This window comes from Siphateles boraxobius, unplaced genomic scaffold (genome assembly GCF_051911475.1).
Source record: "Siphateles boraxobius isolate OS27281-9 unplaced genomic scaffold, OSU_SipBor_1 19, whole genome shotgun sequence".
In the NCBI taxonomy this organism is placed as follows: Eukaryota; Metazoa; Chordata; class Actinopteri; order Cypriniformes; family Leuciscidae; genus Siphateles; species Siphateles boraxobius.
Genome location: NW_027508799.1, coordinates 10,839,439 through 10,858,093, shown reverse-complemented (window position 1 = coordinate 10,858,093; position 18,655 = coordinate 10,839,439). Strand labels below are relative to the sequence as shown.

General features: G+C 40.1%; 1 pseudogene; it reads left to right on the top strand.

The window, feature by feature from the left end:
- LOC143741419 (uncharacterized) overlaps window positions 1–18,655 on the top strand; it is a 30,334-nt pseudogene that overhangs the window by 347 nt on the left and 11,332 nt on the right.

The following is an 18,655-nucleotide window of genomic DNA, read 5'->3' as shown; positions in this document are numbered from 1 at the left end:
TCAATCACTCTCGTCTGATCTGGGATCAACAACTTAAATCTAGGGGTCTCTTTGGAGGACATATGAATATCCGTAGCCTCACCCCAAAGTCTGAACAAGTACATCATCTTTTCAGTAACTCTAACTTAGACTTTTTAGGTTTGTCAGAATCGTGGTTGCATAACAATTCTCCATCTGCTGCATTACATGTACCAGGGTATAATATCTTTAGGCGGGATAGATCTGAAGGAAGAGGTGGAGGGGGTCATGATTTACATAAAAGATCACATTAATTGTCATCAGTTATGCTGGCCTTTTGATCATGATTTGGAGTGTATTGGGTTGAACATAGTGCTCTCATCTGAAATGTCTTTTGTGCTCGTTGTATATTGTCCACCGTCTTCTAATAGTGATTTTTATATTACTATTAAAAAGCTACTTCAAGCATGTGATTTTAAAAACGAGGTTATATTACTTGGTGATCTAAACTGCAATTGGTTAATAAGACTAATAGGAAATCCCTTAAGCAGATTACAGACAGTCTGGATTTTACTCAATTGTTGGAAGGTCCTACTAGAATAACTACATCATCTAAGTCACAGTTAGACTTAATATTCAGTAACAAGCCTGAACGAATTGTAAAAACATTTAATTTTATTACTGGACTGTCTGACCATAATCTGACATTACTGTCAAGAAAACTTACAAAAACCCGTTTCCATCACTCTAATAAACCGTTAGAGCAACACAGGATTCCAAAGAATGAAATGTATAATTTTCAAAGGACAGCACAGCAGACTAAATGGACAAATATACTTATAGGGAATGATATAGAAGTTAGCAAGAAGTTTACTACCAAGCTACAAAGTGTAGTTAAGGAGTTCTTTAGAAAGGTAAAAGGAAAGAAAAAAACAAATGCACTCCCCTGGCTTAATAATACTGAAATTTTTAATCTGATGAAAGAAAGAGACTCTGCTTTAAAAAGATAATTAAAAACCAATTTAAATATCGATAGGCATAGGTTCACTTCATTACGTAATCAAGTAATCAAAGTGATTAGAAAGGCCAAAGCCAATTTTTTTATAACAACTATTAATGAGGGAAAGGGTAATAGAAAGTTGATATGGGAACCGATTAAAAATTTAATGGGAATTAGACATAGGCTTAGAAGCCAGTTAGAGTTTAAAATGAATGGTAAATTGACACAAGATCCAGCACAAATAGCTGTAGCTTTTAATAAATATTTTATTAATTCTGTGGATGAAATCGCACAGAATTTTCACCCAACAACCGGAGAACTTGTCAAACTAGATGAAACTAAGGCTTCTTTTAGCATTCAACCTATCTCTGAAATTAAAACCCAGGCAATTATTAATTCTGTTAAAATCTCAACAGCAAAAGATATTTATGGAATGGATTCTAAAATGCTTAAATCCCTGAAAGAACACCTAGCCTACCCTATCACACAAATTGTTAACCAGTCAGTATTAGAGAGGACATTTCCAACTACCTGTAAGACTGCAATTGTAACTCCTATATTTAAATCAAATGATCCTATGAACATATTTAATTATCGCCCAATTAGTATTTTACCTGTGGTATCCAAGGTTGCTGAAAAATGTGTATCAGAGCAGCTTGTCTCTTTCCTTAATAATAGTCCATTCACTCTTCATCCAATGCAGTTTGGCTTCAGGGCCCATCACTCCGCAGAAACAGCCAACTGCCTCTTTTTAGAAACTGTTCGAGCAATGGTTGACAAGGGAGGTGTTTTTGGTGCTGTATTTTTAGATCTCCGTAAAGCTTTTGACACAGTCAACCATCAGGTCCTTATTGCCAAACTCTATACTTTTAACTTCTCCTCTTGAAGCAAGTATAATTAAGAAGGCCATCTCCCAGAAATGCACAGATGAATGCAAAATGTCAAAAGGCGCCACAATGATTGTGTGTGAGTTTGTGTGAATCAGACTGATTTGTTCAGGATGTTTAATATTGTATTTAACAGTTGGGGTGTGTGTGTGTGTGTGTGTGTGTGTGTGTGTGTGTGTGTGTGTGTGTGTGTGTGTGTGTGTGTGTGTGTGTGTGTGTGTGTGTGTGTGTGTGTGTGTAATTTAATTAAATCAATTTGCTTATTCAATTTCAACGCAAGTTACCAGAGCTATGAGAACATTCAATGTTTACCTTTTTATTTTTGATTTTATTTCAATTTATTTACCTTTGTTTCGACCTGAATTCTTATATTCAGCTAAATAGAGCTTGACTAAATTTGAAACTTAATTAAATTACTTGCTTCCCTTTCCTTTTAGTTTCTCAGAGCTATAAGGATGTTCTAACTTTACCTTTACCTTATTTTAGATCACTAGTCACTATCCTCATCTTCTCTCTCTCTCTATAGGATTACAATATCTAGCGACTGTTGTTTCCTTAAGCCTAGTTCACACTACATGATTTTAAGCCCGATTTGCAAATCGTTGAGCTCGCCGACAGGTCAGGATGTTATCGCGTGCAAATCGCGGGGGATTAGCGGGCGATGAACGCTCGCCAATCTGTTAGTATGAAAGAGCCAACAACGCATCAAAGACACTCGCAGACGCGTCACAGAGCCTAGAAAAATATCTAGCATGCTAGATATCCAGAGCTGTCGCACAATTCAATCTCACTGATGTCATGAGCAACAGCCAATCACAGCAAGGCATGAGTTGAGGTCACCGGGTAAATACGTGATTTTTGCCATCAGCTAAACATAAACATGCAGCTACATCTCCGATAGGCTATAAACATGCTGTACTCACCTCCAACTCTCTCTGTAGCACAGACCTGCTCTTCGTGTATGCAGATCCACTCTCTTCGCCCATACAAACTGTTTGTTTGTTTGTCTGTTTCATTCTATTTGTAACATGTGAGAAGAACCATCAGCATTTAAAAGCCCAGTCATCAGTCGACGCTGCTTAAAGCACGTCAACCAGGATACTCAAAACATTTTGTTATGAGTAAGCTCATAGCTCACCACCTCAGTAGAAACTTGCATTTGCCTTTGCCCTCTCTATCTCATGTCCCAGAAGTGTGCCAGTAGGCCTCAGGCATCCAGCCCTGCCTCCCACCAGGACCCCCTGGAGACCCGGCAGAGCAGTGTCATGGACATCCTTCAGCCTGAAGCAGGCAACAACCTGCCACGGCAGAGAAAGGAACAGTTAGACGACAACGAAAGCGGACGTCCGGCCTGAGCCACCAAGAGCTGACCAGAATCATCTTCTCCTTGGCCGCCCTCCCGCAGGCCTCAAACAGGAGGTAAATGAACTAATGCTGCCAGCCACAGAATTCCACAGAGAACAAACCCTGCTCAGCGTGAGAGGACACAGGACAGATGCAAGGACCCCGACAGAGCAGAGCAACTGAAAGAGATCATCAGTTTTCAGGCGGACGACAGCTCTGAGCACCTGCAAACCGACGGGCAAAGAACTGTTTCACTCAAAGAACTTAAAGAAATGGTTGAACTCAAAGCCATCAATGTGCTGCGGAAGTCCGAACACTGACTTAGCGATGCTGTAACATTATTGACGCACTCCATGTGGTCCAAAGAGAGCTGCAACAGTCCAACCCACTGCAAATGGACCACACAAGAAAGATGTACCCTGCTGACCTTCACATCAGCAGCGTAAGCTTCCCCAGCCCTGCACAAAGGGGGGAGGAGCCAAAGCACTCAGCTTAACACTTCACCAGCCAGTGTCCTGGGAGCCCCTGCAGCTGCAGGAGGAAAAGGTTACTCAGACAAACCCTGAAATGGCACATGAAGTGACACTCAACAATCTCAAGTGAAAGGTCAGAAGTATCCCTGCCAATCTACGAGACATTGATTTTCACCTGCAGTCTCCAACAGATGTGGCACACCGAGACAGACTCCATCTGATCTGGACACATCCAGCCCAGCTAGGCCCTGCCCAGACACCAAGCAGGACAGACCTAGAAGGGCCTGTGCTACCACCACCGACTCCGAACGTGTTTTCTGTGGAACTTACAACAAACCTGTGACGGAGGAGGACACCAGCTTCAAGAAACTTTTCCTCCAAAACCAGTTAGTCAACATATTTTCACCTGCCCCCACGCAATGCCCACTCAACGATGCATGACCTGATGCAGAAGGCCTCTAACACAGAAGGCCTCCTCAGAAAGGGTTCCTAAGACCCCATTGATTCTGAACTGCAAAACCAGAAGGCACACAGCATGAACACAATGCAAGACTCTGCTAAAAAGTCCCTGGTCAGCATAGGACATAAAAATTTTAAAGTAGATGAAAATGTGTGCTCAAAGAGCAGCAAGACTCTGCATTAGTAAAAGTAGAATTTTACTGATATAAAGAAAATCTTGAATGGACGTGTAAGCCTCACCTGCCAACAGACTATGCATGACTCTTTTGAAACAAACATTTGCTACATGCTGGTTGAATTGGCACTGCTAAACATTAGTTTCCATGACAATGAAGGGTTACAGGAAACATTAGCTCCAAATAGGGCATACGTCACCTTGATGCCAGAGTGAAAACCACCTGAGCTTTAAACTACTGTTAACCTACAGACGTGCATTGGACCATTAAGGTCCAACTTGAACACAACATGCGATACGCATTTTGATCACTGGTTGCTCGCTTGTCTAAATGCAGATAAAACGATAGCTGGAATTGACATATCTACTGTAAGTGAAAGAGTCTTAGATTTCCAACTGGTATCAGTAAGTTCAGCATTAAAGCGTAAGTCTGTTTGACAAAGGAATCTCATCTCAGCAGCTTGTAAACTGTACCGATATCTATCCTGCTTTGGTTAAAGAAATCCAAATTGCAGTATTGCTAAACCTGTTTCTGACAAAGAAAGCTCAGGACAATGTTATATATACGTAGACCTGGGTGATGCTCCCCTTTCTACAATGTAAAGGCCTTACAAATTATTGTTAGATTGATGTAATTCACCTAAATTTTTAGCTGCATCTACAAGCAGAGAGCTACCTAGCTATCAAAACTGTTCACTCGCTGAAAAGTCAGCATTTATGCATGAGAGGGACGTAACTATAGTCATCCTCATTTATATAGCGCTTTTAACAATGTAGATTGTTTCAAAGCAGCTTTACAGAGATAAACATATAATTTAAGGTAACAGAGATTGGTTTGGTTTTATAGTGGCTCTTGAAAAATGTTTTTTCCAGCTAAAGTTAGTTTTGATTGATTCACTTCCGTCTAAATGATCATTTGTTATTAAATTAGGGGCCGCTAAGACGACACCGTTCTCTCTAAACAGACTTTAAACTTGAACCTGTGATAGACGCTGATTGCGTTCACATGCGCATTAAGAATTGATTCTATAGTTATGTGCGTTTGAATATATATGTGCAGGTTTCTATAAATTTTGATGCAGAATTTTTGTTTTATCTTATCACTTTGGATAGGTACGCGAACCGAAAAATTCCACAACGCTTTATCTGTAGAGTGGTATAGGGATCCTCCATAGGGAGAGGCTAGTTGGCACTTCAGCACTGCATTGTCATGATCATTTGTTATTAAATTAGGGGCCGTATAGAGTGGTATAGGGATCCTCCATAGGGAGAGGCTAGTTGGCACTTCAGCACTGCATTGTCATGATCATTTGTTATTAAATTAGGGGCCGCTAAGACGACACCGTTCTCTCTAAACAGACTTTAAACTTGAACCTGTGATAGACGCTGATTGCGTTCACATGCGCATTAAGAATTGATTCTATAGTTATGTGCGTTTGAATATATATGTGCAGGTTTCTATAAATTTTGATGCAGAATTTTTGTTTTATCTTATCACTTTGGATAGGTACGCGAACCGAAAAATTCCACAACGCTTTATCTGTAGAGTGGTATAGGGATCCTCCATAGGGAGCGGCTAGTTGGCACTTCAGCACTGCATTGTCATCAGGTCCAGGCGAAAGTCCTTTGTCAGATCTGGAAACGGCCTGGATCCAGCAGGCTGCGGGAAAACCTCGGGATAAACAAAGACACTAAAATTAGCGTAGATGCCATTCTTCTTATGATGTAACGAGTACATCAGGATATGAGGGAAGTGTTCCCAGTTCCGGCTGACCCAATCTAAGCAGCCTAATATTGAATTATAGAAGGCTATAGAGTGTTATGTGAATGCTAGGTCAAAGAGATGTGTTTTTAGTCTAGCTTTGAACTGACAGACTGTGTCTGCTTCCCGGACAACGTTAGGAAGATTGTTCCAAAGTTTTGGTGCTAAAAAGGAAAAGGATCTACCGCCAGCAGTCGATTTATATATTCAAGGTATTATCAATTGGCCAGAGTTTTGAGATCGCAATAGACGTGAAGGACTATAATGCGTTAAGAGCTCGCTCAAGTACTGGGGAGCTAAACCATTTAGTGCTTTGTAAGTAATCAGCAATATTTTAAAATTTATACGATGTTTAATAGGGAGCCAATGCAGTGTTGACAGAACCGGGCTAATATGGTCGTACTTCCTGGTTCTTGTAAGAACTCTAGCGGCTGCGTTTTGAACTAGCTGTAGTTTGTTTATTAAGCGTGCAGGGCAACCACCCAGTAGAGCATTACAATAATCTAGCCTTGATGTCATGAACGCATGAACTAGTTGTTCCGCATTTGTCAATGAGAGTATATGACGTAATTTAGATATATTTTTAAGATGGAAAAATGCGGTTTTACAGACACTAGACACGTGACTTTCAAATGAAAGATTGGTATCAAAGAGCACACCCAGGTTCCTAACTGACGACGAAGACTTAACAGAGCAGCCATCAAGTGTTAGACGGTATTCTAGGTTATTACGTGTGGAAGTTTTTTGTCCAATAATTAGAATGTCTGTTTTTTCAGAATTTAGTAGTAGGAAATTACTAGTCATCCAATTTTTGATATCAACTATGCATTCCGATAATTTTGTGAATTGGTAGGTTTCGTTAGGTTTGGAAGAAATATAGAGCTGAGTATCATCAGCATAACAGTGAAAGCTAATTCCATGTTTCCTAATGATATCTCCTAAAGGTAGCATGTACAGAGTGAACAGCAGCGGTCCTAGTACTGAGCCTTGTGGTACGCCATACTGAACTTGTGATCGATAAGACATCTCTTCATTTACTGCTACAAACTGATAGCGGTCAGATAAATATGATTTAAACATTGCTAATGCAATTCCACTAATGCCAACATAGATTTCTAGTCTATTTAAGAGAATGTTGTGGTCAATGGTGTCAAATGCAGCACTAAGATCAAGTAACACTAATAGAGAGATACAACCACGATCGGATGATAAGAGCAAATCATTTGTGACTCTAATGAGAGCTGTCTCAGTGCTATGGTGCGGTCTAAATCCTGACTGGAAATCCTTGCAGATACCATTTCTTTTAAGAAAGGAACACAGTTGTGAGGATACTGCCTTTTCTAATATCTTTGACAGAAAAGGTAGATTTGAGATCGGCCTGTAATTGACTAATTCTGTAGGATCAAGTTGGGTTTTTTTAACAAGCGGTTTAATCATAGCCAGCTTAAAGGTTTTTGGTACGTATCCTAGAGACAAAGATGAATTAATGATGTTAAGAAGAGGATCTATGACTTCTGGAAGCATCTCTTTCAGTAGTTTAGTCGGTATAGGGTCTAACATACATGTTGTCGATTTAGATGAATTAACGAGTTTGCAAAATTCTTCCTCTCCTATGGCAACAAATGAATCAAATTTTACCTCGGGGAGACTATAATGCACTCCCTGATATGATGCTGTAGTAGACGGTTGACTAGTTATAATTTTGTCCCTAATATTATCAATCTTATAAGTGAAGAAGTTCATAAAGTCATTACTGCTGTGTTTCTTGGAAACTTCTGGGCTTGAAGCTTTCTTTTTCGTTAGTGTAGCCACTTTTTCAAATAAATACCTTGGATTATGTTTATTTTCTTTAAATAGGGTTGAAAAATAAGCAGATCTAGCAGCTTTTAAAGCCTCTCTGTAAGCAATCGAGCTCTTCTTCCATGAAATCCGAAATACCTCTAGTTTTGTTTTCTTCCAGTTGCACTCCATTTTTCTGGCTGCTCTCTTAAGGGCCCGGGTGTGCTCGTTGTACCACGGTGTTGGACTATTTTCTTTAATCTTCTTTAAGCGCAACGGAGCAACTGTATCTAAAGTGCTGGAAAGGAGAGAGTTAAAAGTTTCTGTTGCAATATCAAGTTCTTCTAAGCTATCTGGGATGCTGAGACGATGAAACTGATTAGGAAGATTATTGATAAAGCAATCTTTAGTGGCAGAAGTGATAGGTCTAACATACTTGTAACACGGAGTTGGCTTTGCAGCCTTGGCTAAATGTAATTTACATGAGACTAGATAATGATCTGAGATGTCGTCGCTCTGCTGCAGAATTTCAACAGCATCAACATTGATTCGATGTGATAATATTAGATCTAGAGTATGATTACGACAATGAGTAGGTCCTGACACGTGTTGTCTAACTCCAATAGAGTTAAGAATGTCTTTTAATGCCAATCCCATTGCATCTTTTCCATTATCTACATGTATATTAAAATCACCAACAATTAGGACTTTATCTGCAGTCAATACTAATTCTGATAGAAAGTCAGCAAATTCTTTGATAAAATCTTTATGGTGCCCTGGTGGCCTGTAGACAGTTGCCAGCAGAATTCTCAAACTTGATTTATCGTTTACATTATATATTTTTACATTAAGCACCAACACTTCAAAAGAAATATATTTTAAACTAGATTTTTTAATGGTTTTGAAAATATTACTATAAATTACAGCAACACCTCCCCCTTTGCCTTTCAGGTGAGGTTCATGTTTATAACAGTAATCATGAGGGGTTGACTCATTTAAAGTAATGTAATCGTCTGGTTTTAGCCAGGTGTCTGTCATACACAGCACATCTAGGTTATAATCTGAAATCATATCATTAACTATGAGTGCTTTTGAAGTAAGGGATCGAATATTCAGCAACCCAAGCTTTATCGTTTGCTCATCTGTATTATATCTATTTTTTATTTGTTGAATATCAATTACATTTTTAACCTTAGATCGGTTTGGACGTTTTTTGGATTTCCAAATTCGGGGAACAGACACAGTCTCTATATGATGATATCTAGGTGAAAGAGCCTCTATGTGATGGGATTTATCTGACCTTGGTGACGCGAGGCCGCTAGTAGACGGTTGGTTTAGTCAGTTTGTCTGCTTCCTGACCTGAGCCCCAGATTGTCATGTTTTGTCTCTAAGACTATGGGCCAAATTACTAGAGAGAAGAGCAGCACCATCCCAGGAAGGATGAATACCATCTCTTTTCAACAGGTCAGGTTTGCCCCAAAAACTTTTCCAATTGTCTATGAATTCTATATTATTTTGCGGACACCACTTAGACAGCCAGCCATTGAGTGATGACAATCTGCTAACTATCTCATCACTCCTTCGAACAGGAAGGGGGCCAGAGCAAATTACAGTGCCTGACATCGTACTTGCGAGTTCAAACACCTCTTTAATATTAATTTTGGTGATCTCCGGCTGGCGGAGTCGAACATCATTAGTGCCGACGTGAATAACAATCTTAGAGAATTTACGATTAGCATTAGCCAGCACTTTTAAATTTGCTTTGATGTCAGGCGCTCTGGCTCCCGGCAAACATGTGACTATGTTGGCTGGTGTCCCTATTTTCACGTTCCGTGTAATAGAATCGCCAATTACCAGGGCACAATCAACAGAATTCTCAGTGGGTGTTTCACTGAGTGGGGCAAATCGATTTGTTGTGGTAATCGGAACGGAAGAGTGGTTTTTTGATCCGTGACTAGAGCGATCCCTCACTGTCACCCATCTGCCTGGCTGCACAGGCAATAATTCAGCCGGAACCGAATCATGTAAAGAGTTCACTATGCTAGGCGCATCCAAAGTAGAATCTAAAGCTCTAGCACACTTACAATCCTCAATTAAAGTTTGGATGCGTGTTTCTAATTCTGAAATCTTCTCCGTCAGCCTGACTGTTTCCTTGCATTTATCACATATAAACCCTATATTGCCGACGGGGAAGGCTATGCTAAACATGTAACATGAAGTGCAGGTGACAATAACAGGACAAGACATTACTCACCGTGTTTGTTGACTGATTCTTACTCACCTGGGCTTTTTATGAACTCAGAGGCGCGGGCGCGCGAGAGAAAAATAAATAAATAACTGAGCGCACGGGTGGCGCGTTAACAGGCTAGCGAGTTACTAGCGTGTTGTTCTAACAATAACGGAAGCTAGCGATGTCAGGTTAATCTGAGATGTTGTCTAAGCTGTATTTAGTAATATAAACAACTAGAAATGGTAGTAAATGATGGTTCAAAACAGAAAGAAATACAAAGCTAATATGAGGCTTAGACGGAGCTTACAGCCTCGAAGCAAACAAAACACAGAAGGCAGCTAGGCAGACAGGAGCAATCGATCAGGATCAGGAGTATAGGAGTATAGATATATAGTCTTAGACAAGCTTTGACCTTTCTCTGTAAACAAATAGAATAAGTTGTGTAAAGTAAAGAGAAGAGTTCCATGAGTAAAATTAGCAAATGCCAAAACACATTTGCATTTTACTGAATGTAACATCAAGTTCTTGAAAGACTTAAAGTAAAGGCGCCCCCTTTTAATCCGTTTAAACATGCATAACTCAGTAAAATGTGCAGACATTCTTCAGGTACTGTTGAATTGTTCTGACATGCTCTGGTCCCCATGACAACAACTGGTCACAGGAAGTGCTAACTTGTGATGTCACTTTGTAAACAAACCAGACTAGGTGGCTAAACTAAACTAACGTCCATCCAGCTTAGGCTAAGCTAACCTAACCTAGCATTCATCCAGCTTAGGCTAAGCTAAATAATAACTTCTACAGTTAGCATCATTCACTTGAAGCCTTAATTACAGCTTTTGTTTACACAGTGCAAATTATTCTAGAATACTTTCTTTAACCCCTGTTAGGGTTTCTAATTCTTCACTTTCCGTACTTTCAATTCTTCTCAGATAAATTTCACCTTCACTAGTTAGGCATAGTCCTGGCTGAGCGCTGTAGGCTAAATTTGCAGATGCCCTGTCAATTAAACTTAAGTTTAACTACATGTAAACTGTGTAGCTAGAGAAGAATTCGTATAGTAATGAGAATTTCCATCAGCATTTTGACTAAACCTTTGGAGGGACACACAGAGTGTGGTCTTGAACACGCAACCGCTGTAACCCACTATGCAGTGTTGGTCCAGGCAAATCCAAAGTTTAGTCACTTGTGCTACTGATTATTCTCTCATTCAGATCATTACCGCTGTTTTGATTACTTTATTTTATAATGTATTTTATTATATTTTTTTTATTTCCACTTTGATAATAATAGCAGTCAGCTATTCCCTTGTCTATTCGGTCATCCATATGATTTAATTCCATTTCCTCTCTTGTTCGAATTTGGTTCCATTTCCCATTGGGCCCAGAAAGGAAACAGAGACACCTTTATTTGTGATTGTGTTTATTTTCAACAAGTGAACTCATTTTTGTGATCCTGCAACACAAGTATTTTCAACTATTACCAGGGCATAACTATAGTCCTGAGGATTGATAATAAGCATAATTTGAATAGGAAAGCTGTCCCTTTTCCTCCTATCCTTCACTTCGTCAAGCCGTAGTGAACCACCATTTAAGTCCAGAGAAATAATTTAGTCATAAGAACCATCTTAAGTCATTGATTTTATCTCGGCTATGCCCTTTCCAGGAAATACTCTAGGAACCACACAAGTCTTAGCCTCCTAACATTCACAGCTAAGATGATAAAGATACAAGAGACAGATCACTAGCTAGATACACATGAAACACCTAACTTTATGCTACATATCTAGCGAACCCATTAAACAGTGTGTGGTGGCAATTTTAATGATATTCATTGATCTTTAGTAAAATATAGATGATTCAAATAATGTCACATGTGTGTCTCTCACTTGTAGTGAGAGAAGATTCTGTTTATGTACCTGGGGAGGCAGAAGGGGGAGACACTCCAGAGAACAGACGAACAAGGACCTCTGACCTAGATGTCAGAAGGCCATTTGGTGCAGGGGAGCTTAGTGGGCCAACTAGTGACGTCTATGGAAAACTACTGGGAGGAAGGCTCTGGGGGGAAGAAGGCCTTGAAACTAAGATAAAAGCTAGTTCAGTCTGTCTGGGGGTGTGTCACTCTTCTGCACAGGGTAACAACTGTGTATTAGACTGCTCCTATTCTTGCAAGAATAAATACTTCTATTTTATATAATTTGACTCTGAGTGTCTCTTACGCAGTGATGTTTGTTTAAGATGAATTTTTGCCACAACAATTTTGGTGTCAGAGTGGGATTCCTTGGAAGTGCCTTCTGGACCTGAGAGCGGACGGTGTTTGGCCACCTGGACTGAGCAGTTCCAGCTCTACCTCGTAAATTTCAGAGAGAGGGGCCGACCGCTATCAGGGCCAGGAGAAACTCCACTGGAATCAATTGAAAGAACCCGGTGGCAACAGAAGCATCTCTGGTAAGAGACAGTTCAATTTATTTTCTTTTGGGTAAGTTAATTAAATTCAGTTTAATTGGGGAGAAGAGTGAAATTGAACCATATTGGCTGAAGGCTGTTTCTGTGGTACGTAATCTGAGATTAATTGAGATCTATATAGATCAAGAAATTTCAAACAGATACGAGGGAAAATGATCTGAGATTAATTGAGGTCTGTAACAGAACAAGAAATTTCAAGCAGATAAATAATCTGGGATTAAGTGAGAACTGTAACAGATCAAGAGATTTCAAACAGATAGGTACCCTGAAAATTAGTTGTTCCACGACGGAGCAAATTGTTTTTAGGTACTGAGGCTAATTAGGGGGAACCAGAACAGTTTTTGGTAAACCTTAATTAGGAGGGCACTAATAGTGCAACCCGACCGATTTGGGTTAAAAGAAAGAATCGGGTCTGTTGGGGACGCCTAAACAGATTAGAGAAAACGCGCGTTGAAGAGAAATCCACAGGGAACAGAAAACAGCCAGTATGGGAAAATCTCAGAGTAAGCATGCCAAATTTGATACACCGGTTTTCTGTAGAACTAGGAAAGTATGGGGAGAAATGTATGTTTTAGATATTGAAGTAGGAAGAAGCAATAAGGCTGTCTGTGTGAAATAGAGGGAACTGTAAGTGAGACTTGGTGGAAGAGGGAAGTGAAAAAACATAAAGGTGGTGAGTGAGACATGTGTGTGTGGGGATTGTGCAAACAATCATGTACTGGTTAGATAATGAAGGAACTGGCATGTTTGAGAAAAGAAAGGAGAGGATAATGAAGGAACTGGCATGTAGGGAAAAGAAAGGAGAAATATAGTAGAAAACTATATGTGATGAAAATAGACATGGTCTGACAGAATTTATGGAAGTCAAATTAACTGTTTAAATGATATGAAAAGTTTTAGAATAAAATAAGGCATTGTATGATTGACAGGGATTAACATGATATGAAGAATGTTTTAAGCAGAATGGGGAACAATTCTAGATTTTGATAAAATAATGATTGAAATGATGATATATCTGCTTTATTTTATTAATGTTAAGAAAATAAGGGTATTGAAGCAAGTAGCTATAATGGTTGTCTGTGTAATTTACGGACTGAGTAATATAATCTGTTTTGGAGAAACAGTAGAGATAAGACTGAGACAATAATGATAATATTAAGTTGAATCTGCAGACTGACCATGTGATGGAAGGGAAAAGGGTTCAAACCAGTTGTAATGAAAATAATGATGTACAAATTGTTACACTTTATGAAGAGTAACTGAACAGTCCGGGAAAATAAATAAATAAATAAATAGTGAGACAGAAGAGAGCAAATGCTGTAAACAGCTCTGCTCTGAAGATCTCATTTTGAAGAGATTTGCAGATGATGTTTTGTAAAAGATAAGCTGGGATAACAGCAACAGTACTTGTAATTAGTGTTGTTGATGATAATACCAAATTAGTAAGGTAAAGACAGAAAACAAATTCGAATATTTTGAGCATTTCGATGCAGCTTATTAAAATTAATGTGCGGCCAATGATAATGATGAAGATTATGATTTGGCTATTGTGATTAAATCCGCCACTGGTGGACTGTAAAAGAATACAGAGAACTGCTTAATCAGTGGCTCTGTTTACATTCCTGAATGGGACACACACTGCTTCAAGGGTGTGCAGTAAGTTGGAGCCGTTTGCAAGCTCACAGTGATCAAACTATAGTCAAGGACAGGTGTCTGATGCTGTAGTTGAGGCTGACACATGAACCCACTAGATGACAGAGAGTGTTTTAATTGTGGTCAGCAGGACCATCTAACATGTAACTGTAAATGCCCACCGAGAAGGTGTAATAAACAAAGGGTAATTAAGTGAAGAATGTAATATTTTTGTTTCAGAGGCAGAGAAAGATGTCTGGAGGAAATTTGTCTGAAGGACAACGTTTGGGTTAGTGTTGATGGCAAACTTTATAAAAACACTATGTTAAATGTTATGTTAAATTGATGCTCGAGTTGTGTCGTGCATCAAGAGGGAGATGGTATAACAATTGCCAAATATGGTTTATTAAGGGGTTCACATTTGCTGAATAAATGTTGGGAGAACACTAGGGGTAATTTGATAAAAGCCCTGAAAGAAGCCATTTTTTCTGCCTAACAAAATGGATGTCTGTGAGTGTGCCGCACACACCAATAACAAAGATTGTTTCAACAGGAAACGCCAGGGCATCGAAGGCCACGGGAGAACAGTAGACAAAAGAAACTACGTACTTTACTATCTGACAATAACCTCGAAATCTGTTTCTCTTTACAGAGAGCATGCAGGATTGGGAGACAGGGCAAAATGTGCCCACCAAAATAATGGTTATGGATGAATTTGGCTAACTGTCCTGGCCTGGGTTATTAGTGTGGCAGAAAGGTGCTACACCTGCGCAGCGCATAACTTAAAATTTTCCTTTTACAGAATGTCAGGAAGGATTGGATCAAACAGAACTAATTCTGTTCCAAATGTATAAATATTGTGTGGACATGAGGACAGGGGTTGAGTGTTTTTCAGGGTAAAAGGACCCCGAGTGCTATTAAGTGAGCAAGAAATTATCCGGAGATAATGTTTCAGGTTGTTGATTCCACAGGTCACACCAAAGGGGAGCGGTCAAGCGGTCACTAACAAAATACTTAAGGTCTCCATTCACAGGTGACAGTTCACTCCAGTGGGGGTGCGGTCGTGATTTAAGGGAAAACCTTATAAGGATCAGAAAATGGTTGGAGAGTGTGACACCTGGGTCCAAGCCTCTCACCTACACCAACAGGCCACAACCATCCCATAGTCCATGGGGCGAACGAGATGATCAACACGCCTGGAGGAGGATGTGAACCAACTAATGGTTTAAGAATGTGGTTTTGTGATTATTTTGAGGATTTGATTCGATTAAATCAAAATAGGGCTTAGTATTGATATACACTAGATCAAAAGATTTGATTGGTTACTTATTCATTAGGAAATATTTAAGGAAAATGTTTTTGGGAAGAGAAGATCTATTAATTAATGTAAACACTAGGGATAATTGTTGAAGCTTATTAAGTAGAACCACAGCATGTTTGAATTAAAAGTTAAAGGTAAAAGAACACGGAACGTCCGTGGGGCGAACGAGATGATCAACACAACTGATGGTTTAAGTTTAACAGAAGAATCTGTTCTTGTGACGATTTTGTTTGATTGAATCAAACTAGGTATTGATTTGATTGTAAATGTAGAAAATATATTGATTGTGTCCGTAATGGAAATATTAGAGTTAATTTCGAACAACTACATTGGTTAAAAGAATGGAAAAAAAAAATATAAAACCTTTTCTGGATAGATTTTATTAAATATGGTGTTAAATAGAGCTTACTAAGTAAAACCATTGGCTGAATCGAGTTAAAAGTTAAGAAAATATGGTTAGGAAAATGGAGGCGATGTATGGAAATGGGCGTGGACTGATGGTAAATGGATAAGATTGGTTAATCTTTGGGGGGTTGGGGGTACTGTACTACCAATTTCAGCGATAGGATTATCAATATTGTTATGTTTACCATGCATTATAGTGTGTTTCCAGCTCAGTACAGAGACTGGTTAAAGCTGGGAGTCTGTTCAATTGGATGAACAAAATATGATGATACAAGTAGTGGGAGCTACTGTGACATGTGTTAAAGTGTATGTTTCCTTTTCTTTTTCTTTATTTCTATGAATGTTTTTGATATGAACAGAAGGTTAAAAGCTGTGGTTATCCGCTATGTGTTGACGTACAAGGAGAGGGGTCGAAATGAGGGATTTTATTCTACTTTTATTTCTTCGTATTTCTTAGCCTGTTGAAATGCCATGTGGGTTTCAAGATGTGTAATGATAACCAGGGTGTTAAATTGATGTGTTTCCTACTTAAACTATACACTATTTCTTGTTTATACTGAGGTGACTGAGGGTCCGACCTAGGTCGGGAGTGCAATAACAGTGCTTATTCATTCAGCCCGGCCGCAGATAAAGTCTTTACTTGCTTGCTAATACTTAAGGGACTATCCCCACAAAAACAGCCTAAGCTTTTTACTTTTCCAAATGTTATTTCACAAATGTTTAAGAGAGTGGTCAGTGAAAACCAGAGATGAAGAGTATAAGTGTGATGATATGACTTAAAATTTGTCTTATTGTTTATTATTGTGATTATGGGTAATCATAATGATAAAAAGTGAGGAGTTGTGGTGGCAATTTTAATGATATTCATTGATCTTTAGTAAAATATAGATGATTCAAATAATGTCACATGTGTGTCTCTCACTTGTAGTGAGAGAAGATTCTGTTTATGTACCTGGGGAGGCAGAAGGGGGAGACACTCCAGAGAACAGACGAACAAGGACCTCTGACCTAGATGTCAGAAGGCCATTTGGTGCAGGGGAGCTTAGTGGGCCAACTAGTGACGTCTATGGAAAACTACTGGGAGGAAGGCTCTGGGGGGAAGAAGGCCTTGAAACTAAGATAAAAGCTAGTTCAGTCTGTCTGGGGGTGTGTCACTCTTCTGCACAGGGTAACAACTGTGTATTAGACTGCTCCTATTCTTGCAAGAATAAATACTTCTATTTTATATAATTTGACTCTGAGTGTCTCTTACGCAGTGATGTTTGTTTAAGATGAATTTTTGCCACAACAAGTGGTTCTGAACTTTTAGGGTCATGCATTAGTCTCTCACCACAAGTGTGCCAAAATGTCACAGAGCCTCTGCTTAACCTGACCCCAACCTTCCAGCTTACCAAAGACTATGAAAAACCAATGGACACTATGAGAAACCACCTCTAACCCCTCCAACCACCCACGAACGCCGTCTGCACCCACCGACAACCGGTGCCCCAGACAACTGTAGTCAAAAAGCACACGCTGCGTGCACAGGACAACACTCTGTGTTATGCACCTGATGACATCGCTGCGCCAAAGCTTGTGGTGCCACAGTGCAAAGGGGGGGGGGGGGGGGGGGGTCATGCCAGTGTATGGCCATGACGCACCATGTGCTGCACACCGCAGCACCAGAACACCGAAGCAAGTGGCATACCGGCGTCCTCGAAGCGGAAAGACTGTCCTAGCCAACAAAGGATGACAGTCGCTGAGATCTTTCCTCCCTTTCTCTCTCCCTCTCCCCTTTGTATGTTCCAGGATGCTGCTGTGGTTAGTCTTCCTGTGCCTCCAGCCAACCAGAGGACAGCCGCAGTCGGTCATCTCACCAGGTCCGGTATCAGGCAGCGTCCCGAAGGAACAACCGGGACTCCTTATCACCAACTGCAGGACCCACACCCAGAGAGTGTATGTTCGACTCCACTCCCTCGCCCACGCTTTCCTGCTTGGAAGCGGAAACACGGAGACCAAGTATATCTAAGAGTCGTCGGCTCGCGTGGATCGCGGCTGTAAGACGACCAAACATAACCTTCCACAGTATCCCAATGTCGATGAGAGTGTGTTCCCTGCATTTTCATTCTGGTAAGTTAAAGATGATGTACGATTTTCTTTTTATAAATTGTTTCTTTCTTTCTACTGCGACACCACATACATACACATGAATGCGCGCGCACACAAACATAACACAACATTATTGTTCTATATATTTTAAACACTTCTGCTATGGGATGATAATTTTGATTGTGTTACCAGGAAAACCAGCAAATGAAATGTACAACTCGCATCCGGATTGGGCACCATCACTAAACCTGGGCCACACTGAGATAAAGGTCACAAAGACTGCACGCTATGAGAGACAGGAAACGAGAAAACGGCAAAGGACTGACAGTACACCTGCGATGGATGAGACAGTTATTGATGACCTTGTTCCACCAGGTAACCCAGACAGTAAAAATAATTTGGCCAAGATCTGGCCCAAACACTTCCAAGTTCTGGGCCAGATCCGCGCAACGGACCTGGGCCGGTGTCTTTTGGCACGACGGGCCAATACTGGCACAGTTCCGTTTTTTCCTCATCTGGACCAGAACTGGGCCAGCTCCAGATTTCTTTATGGCGATTTGGCCCAAATGTGGGCCACATCTTGTCCAGCTCTGTTTTGGATCAGGGCCAGCTCATTTTGTAGACTGTACACACAGACACACTCACTCTCTCTTTAAGAAGTATACATATCTAGAATTTCA